Raw genomic sequence first — 8010 nt, forward strand, 5'->3', positions numbered from 1 at the left:
TGCCCCCTGCATCGGCAGGCGGACTCTCAACCACTGCGCCACCAGGGAAGCCCTAGGCCCTCTTAGTTTTAATTTAATGAACCATTTTAAAAAATAGCACTGAAAGTGTACCAGGCATTCTTCCAGAAACTCCACCAGTGATAAGTCATTAATCCTTGTTAAGTCAAGGATCGATCAAGTATAATTTAAGTATAAATGAAAGCAGAACCCACTACTCTGGGGGAAGAGAGTTACAAAACTTTTTTTTTTTTTCAGGCTTAAGGAGGATGCCCTTCCCAGTGTTCCCCGCCTTGGGATGCTGAATTTAAAGACTGCTGGGGAGAGAGAAGGCACATTTTCATAGAGACCATGAAGCCCCTCCGCCAAAAGGAATCCAAATCCTGACTACCACTATTTGCCAGTATCTAGTACAGCAGAACACAAGCACATGCTATGTACCCAACAGAAATGTGTCCGTATGTGTGCAAAAGTCATGGACAAGAATGCTCACAGCAGGACTGTTCTTAGTATCCCCAAACTGGAAACAACCTAAAGGTCAATCAGCAGTAAAATGGATAAATCACTTGTGGCATATCCACACAACAAAATATTCCACAGCAAGGAGAAAGAATGAACTACTGACACATCCAACAGCGTGGATGAATCTCACAAACACAACGCTGAGTGAAGGAAGCCAGACACAAAAGAGTACATACTGTGTGATTCCATTTACACGAAGTTGAAGGACAGGAAAAACTCATCTATGGAGACAGAGGTTACAATATATGAATAATGGCTGCCTATGGAGGGGTGGGGACTACCTGCAAAGGGGCACAAAGGTACTTTCTGGAGGAGGGGGTTGAAAATGTATATTTTGATAGGGGTGTTGTTTACATGTGTATATCTATTAAAACTCATCAATTTGTATAAAGATCTACGCATTTCACTGCCTGTGCATTTTTCATACTTCAATATAAAAGAGGGATGTAGCCTCATATGCATTACAAGAATCCTGAAGCCATGGGCTTCTGTGTTGCGGCTGTCAGGCAGGTGCTGCCAGTGGCAGGTCCACAATCTATAGCTTAACCCAGCTGCTGAAGCAAAGAAAAGCCTCTGAGAAATCAGACCCAAAAGTCCTCTAACTCGGGTTACCATCGACCCTCACTTTATTCATTCCCTGAGGAAGATGATGGCCATGGAACGTTGATAAGAAGGTGCCAGAACTCTTTGGTTCTCAAGCCATGTTTGAATATCCTCCCAGAGTTTTTTGCCATGTGATTCAAACATGACCAATTCCTGGCCCCAGCAGAGGACAGGCCCAGTGGGAAGTGTATTTGGGCGTGGTTCTCACCATGTTCACCTAATGCCACCCCTCTTCCTGCATCTTACTGGGGAGGAAGAGTGACTGTAGGACTAAGACATTTAGGCAGCTTGGATTTTGTGAAATTGGATGTGTCAGACTCCTAGCTGTCCTCCAAATCCATAGTAGCCGAGTTTGAATGGGCACATGGCCACCCACCTAGCGACTACATTTCCCAGCTTCCCTTACAGCTAGATAGGGATCATGTGACTATGTTCTCACCAATAGACTGTCAGTGGAAGTGGCATGTGCAAATTCTACTTGCTTTAAAGGAAACTGCTTGCCCTGGGCTTCCACTCTCTACTCCTTTCATTAGGCTGGAACACAGAGTAGCAGTGACCTAGCTTCAACTAGAAGAGGACAACACTCCTGGGAATGAAAGAGCTACAAAATGGTCAGAAGCTAGGTCCCTGAACAACTCCTGGGGCAGTACTATGCCACTAGCCTGGCCCACTCACCTCTAGACTGCTATGGAAAAGAGAAATTTCAATCTGATTTAAATCACTGCATCTGGGGGCTCTTTACTACAGCATCTTAGCTGACACCCCTAGCAATAAGCTTTTGAGGCTCATGGTCTCCAGGCAGGAATTTCCAAGTCTCACATACGCTACCTAGCCCAGTAATTTGTACTCCAAACTTCAGATTATACTAGTACATAAAGACAGCACCCTCCTTCCCCATAATACAACGTTAATCCTGTTGTTAAACCTGCCCCCACCCACCCAGCCTACAAGACACTCTCAGGTCCTTTCAAGACACGGTCCCACCCTCCACACTCTCTGCTCACTGCAGACATTTACTTCACCTACATCTCATGTTCTGGATGTTCCCAGAAGGCAAAATGCACATGAAGAACTATCTGCTCACACTTCTGGCCAAGTGGAATGGCCTTTTCACCACTCCCATCCCACACTCTATCCCGCCCATGAGGCAATTTTTTACTAAATCATAAAAACCCAGCCCCAGGGCTTCCCTGGTGGCACAGTGGTTAAGAGTCCACCTGCCTATGCAGCAGACACGGGTTCGATCCCTGGCCCAGGAAGATCCCACATGCCGCGGAGCAACTAAGCCCGTGCGCCACAACTACCGAGCCTGCGTGCCTAGAGCCCACAAGCGACAAGTACTGAAGCCCACGTGCCACAACTACTGAGCCTGCGTGCCTAGAGCCCGCAAGCCACAACTACTGAAGCCCGCATGCCCAGAGCCCGTGCCCTGCAACAGAAGCCACCACAATGAGAAGCCCACGCACCGCCACGAAGAGTGGCCCCCATTCGCCACAACTAGAGAAGGCCTGCGCACAGCAACAAAGACCCAGCACAGCCAAAAATAAAACAAACAAACAAACAAATAAATTAATTTAAAAAACCAAAACAACCCAGCCCCACCCAGGTGTCCGCTCCTCTGGTGAGAGGGGGTCGGGAGACGCTCTCCTCAGCTCCTTGCCTGGGTGGGCAAGTCAGGCTCTAGGGCAAGCAGAAATCCTCGATTGAGGGTCCCACCGAGTTCCCTGGTCAGAGTGCTGCAGCTGAGCAGAGCAGCTGCTTGGGACTACTGCTTGGGCACTGCAGAAAGCCTTCTTGGAATCTGACATGTTATCACTTTGGCACCATTGGCCAGCTGGTCCTGATGTGGCCACATGAAGGCTCAGACTGTCCCAGTCTCCGAACTGAAGAGAACCAACACTATTAGCATATCTCTCACCACCATGAACACAAGGTACTTCAATGAAGAGTATCAGGAGGACATCTACAAATCCCAGACTGGCATGTGCAAGTTCTGAGGAATGCTGGAATAACCCAATGTATCTGGGTGACCTTTGGAGAAAGCTGAGACAGAGCTACAACAGAGCAGTGGCTGACACCCAACTCATAGCCCATGTTCTCCAGCCGTGTCGCTGACAGGGTCTTGGTGCTCTGGCCGGGTGTCAGGCCTGAGCCTCTGAGGTGGGAGAGCCGAATTCAGGACACTGGTCCAACAGAGACCTCCCGGCCCCACATAATATCAATCAGCAAGAGCTCTCACAAAGATCTCCATCTCAACCCTAAGACCCAGCTCCACGCAATGACCAGGGAGCTACAGTGCTGGACACCCCATGCCAAACTACTAGCAAGACGGGAACACAACCCTACCCATTAGCAGAGCGGCTGCCTAAAATCACAATAAGTTCACAGACACCCCAAAACACACCACCGGACGTGGTCCTGCCCACCAGAAAGACAAGATCCAATCTCATCCACCAGAACACAGGCACCAGTCCCCTCTACCAGGAAGCCTACACAACCCACTTAACCAACCTTACCCACTGGGGGCAGACACCAAAAACAACGGGAACTACGAACCTGCACCCTGCGAAAAGGAGACCCCAAACACAGTAAGTTAAGCAAAATGAGAAGACAGAGAAATACACAGCAGATGAAGGAGCAAGGTAAAAACCCACCAGACCTAACAAATGAAAAGGAAATAGGTAGTCTATCTGAAAACGAATTCAGAGTAATGACAGTAAAGATGATCCAAAATCTTGGAAATAGAATGGAAAAATCCAAGAAACATTTAACAAGAACCTACAAGAACTAAAGAGCAAACAAACAATGATGAACAACACAATAAATGAAATTAAAAATTCTCTAGAAGGGATCAATAGCAGAATAACTGAGGAAGAAGAACGGATAAGTGACCTGGAAGATAAAATAGTGGAATAACTACTGCAGAGCAGAATAAAGAAAAAAGAAGGAAAAGAATTGAGGACAGTCTCAGAGACCTCTGGGACAACATGAAACTCACGAGCATTTGAATTATAGGAGTTCCAGAAGAAGAAAAGAAAAAGAAAGGGTCTGAGAAAATATCTGAAGAGATTATACTTGAAAACTTCCCTAATATGGGAAAGGAAATAGTCAATCAAGTCCCGGAAGCACAGAGAGTCCCATACAGGATAAATCCAAGGAGAAACATGCCAAGACACATATTAATCAACTATCAAAAATTAAACACAGGACTTCCCTGGTGGTGCAGTGGTTAAGAATCTGCCTGCCAATGCAGGGGACACGGGTTTGAGCCCTGGTCCGGGAAGATCCCGCATGCCACGGAGCAACTAACCCCCGTGTGCCATAACTACTGAGCCTGTCCTCTAGACTCTGTGAGCCACAACTACTGAGCCCGTGTGCTGCAACTACCGAAGCCCACGTGCCTAGAGCCCGTGCTCCACAACAAGAGAAGCCACAACAACGAGAAGCCGGCGCACAGCAACGAAGTGTAGCCCCCGCACACCACAACTAGAGAAAGCCTGCACGCAGCAATGAAGACCCAACGCAGCCAAAAATAAATTTTAAATAATAGTAAAAATAATAATAATAATAAAATACAAAAGAAATATATTCAAAGCAGCAAGGGAAAGGCAACAAATAACATACAAGGGAATCCCCATGTTAACAGCTGATCTTTCAGCAGAAACTCTGCAAGCCAGAAAGGAGTGGCAGGACATACTTAGAGTGATGAAAGGGAAAAACCTACAACCAAGATTATTCTACTCAGCAAGGCATCTCATTCAGATTTGACGGAGAAATTAAAACCTTTACAGACAAGCAAAAGCAAAGAGAATTCAGCACCACCAAACCAGCCTTACAACAAATGATAAAGGAACTTCTCTAGGCAGGAAACACAAGAGAAGGAACTACAAGACACCCACTTGAGACCTAGGGACACATACAGACTGAAAGTGAGGGGATGGAAAAAGATATTCCATGCAAATGGAAATCAAAAGAAAGCTGGAGTAGCAATTCTTATATCAGAGAAAATAGACTTTAAAGTAAAGACTATTACAAAAGCCAAAGAAGGACACTATATAATGATCAAGGGGTCAATCCAATAAGAAGATATAACAATTGTAAATACTGATGCATCCAACATAGGAGCACCTCAATACATAAGGCAAATACTAACAGCCATAAAAGTGGAAATCGACAGTAACACAGTAATAGTAGGAGACTTTAACACCCCACTTTCACCAGTGGACAGATCATCCAAAATGAAAATAAATAAGGAAACACAAGTTTTAAATGATACATTAAACAAGATGGACTTAACTGATACTTATAGGACATTCCATTCAAAAACAACAAAATACACATTTTTCTCAAGTGCTCATGGAACATTCTCCAGGATACACCATATCTTGGGTCACAAATCAAGCCTTGGTAAATTTAAGAAAACTGAAATCGTATCAAGTATCTATTCCGACCACAACGCTATGAGACTAGATATCAATTACAGGAAAAGATCTGTAAAAAATACAAACATATGGAGCCTAAACAATACACTACTTAATAACAAAGTGATTACGGAAGAAATCAAAGAGGAAATCAAAAATACCTAGAAAAAAATGACAATGGAGACACGATGACCCAAAACCTATGCGATGCAGCAAAAGCAGTTCTAAGAGGGAAGTTTACAGCAATACAATCCTACCTTAAGAAACAGGAAGCATCTCGAATAAACAACCTAACCTTGCACCTAAAGCAATTAGAGAAAGAAGAACAAAAAAACCCCAAATTTAGCAGAAGGAAAGAAATCATAAAGATCAGATCTGAAATAAATGAAAAATAAATGAAGGAAACGATAGCAAAGATCAATCAAACTAAAGGCTGGTTCTTTGAGAAGATAAACAAAATTGATAAACAATTAGCCACACTCATCAAAAAGGCAGAAGACTCAAATCAATAGAATTAGAAATGAAAAAGGAGAAGTAACAAGGGACACTGCAGAAATATAAAAGATTATTAGAGATTACTACAAGCAACTGTATGCCAATAAAATGGACAACCTGGAAGAAATGGACAAATCCTTAGAAATGCACAGCCTGCCGAGACTGAACCAGGAAGAAATAGAAAATATGAACAGACTCTTCCAAAATATAGCACAGGGAGGAACACTCCCAAACTCATTCTACAAGGCCACCATCACCCTGATACCAAAACCAGACAAAGATGTCACAAAGAAAGAAAACTACAGGCCAACATCACTGATGAACATACATGCAAAAACCCTCAACAAAATACTAGCGAACAGAACCCAACAGCACTTTAAAAGGATCATACACCATGATCAAGTGGGGTTTATCCCAGGAACGCAAGGATTCTTCAATGTATGCAAATCCATCAATGTGATAAACCATGTTAACAAACTGGAGGAGAAAAACCGTATGATCACCTCAATAGATGCAGAAGAAGCTTTTGACAAAATTCAACACCCATGTATGATAAAACCCTCCAGAAAGTAGGTATAGAGGGAACTTACCTCAACATAATAAAGGCCATATATGACAAACCTACAGCCAACATCGTTCTCAATTGTGAAAAACTGAAAACATTTCCACTGAGATCAGGAACAAGACAAGGTTGCCCGCTCTCACCGCTATTATTCAACATAGTTTTGGAAGTTTTAGCCACAGCAATCAGAGAAGAAAAAGAAAGAAAAGGAATCCAAATCTGAAAAGAAGTACAACTGTCACTGTTTGCAGATGACATGATACGATACATAGAGAATCCTAAAGATGCTACCAGAAAACTACTAGAGCTAATCAATGAATTTGGTAGACTAGCAGGATAAAAAATTAATGCACAGAAATCTCGTGCATTCTACATACTAATGATGAAAAATCTGAAAGAGAAATTAAGGAAACACTCCCATTTACCGTTGCAAAAAATAAAATACCTAGGAATAAACCTACCTAAGGAGACAAAAGACCTGTATGCAGAAAACTATAATACACTGATGAAAGCAATTAAAGATGATACAAACAGATGGAGAGATATACCATGTTCTTGGATTGGAATTACCAACATTGTGAAAATTTTACTTTACTACCCAAAGCACTCTACAGATTCAATGCAATCCCTATCAAACTACCACTGGCATTTTTCACAGAACTAGAACCAAAAATTTCACAATTTGTATGGAAACACAAAAGACCTCGAATAGCCAAAGCAATCTTGGGAAGGAAAAATGGAGCTGGAGGAATCAGGCTCCTGGACCTCAGACTATACTACAAAGCTACAGTAATCAAGACAGTATGGTACTGGCACAAAAACAGAAATATAGATAAACGGAGCAGGATAGAAAGCCCAGAGATAAACCCAGGCACATATGGTCACCTTATCTTTGATAAAGTAGGCAAGAATATACAATGGAGAAAAGATAACCTCTTCAATAAGTGTTGCTGGGAAAACTGGACAGCTACATGTAAAAGAAAGAAATTAGAACACTTACTAACACATCCACAAAAATAAACTCAAAACGGATTAAAGACCTAAATGTAAGACTGGACGCTATAAAACTCTTAGAGGAAAACATAGGCAGAACACTCTATGACATAAATCACAGCAAGATCCTTTTTGACCCACCTCCTAGAGAAAGGGAAATAAAAACAAAAATAAACAAATGGGACCTAATGAAACTTCAAAGCTTTTTTCACAGCAAAGGAAACCATAAACAAAACGAAAAGACAACCCTCAGAATGGGAGAAAATATCTGCAAGTGAAGCAACTGACAAAGGATTAATCTCCAAAATATACAAGCAGCTCATGGAGCTCAATATCAAAAAAACAAACTACCCAATCCAAAAATGGGCAGAAGACCTAAACAGACATTTCTCCAGAGAAGATATACAGATTGCCAAC

This window comes from Physeter macrocephalus, chromosome 21, assembly GCF_002837175.3.
Source record: "Physeter macrocephalus isolate SW-GA chromosome 21, ASM283717v5, whole genome shotgun sequence".
Lineage (NCBI taxonomy): Eukaryota > Metazoa > Chordata > Mammalia > Artiodactyla > Physeteridae > Physeter > Physeter macrocephalus.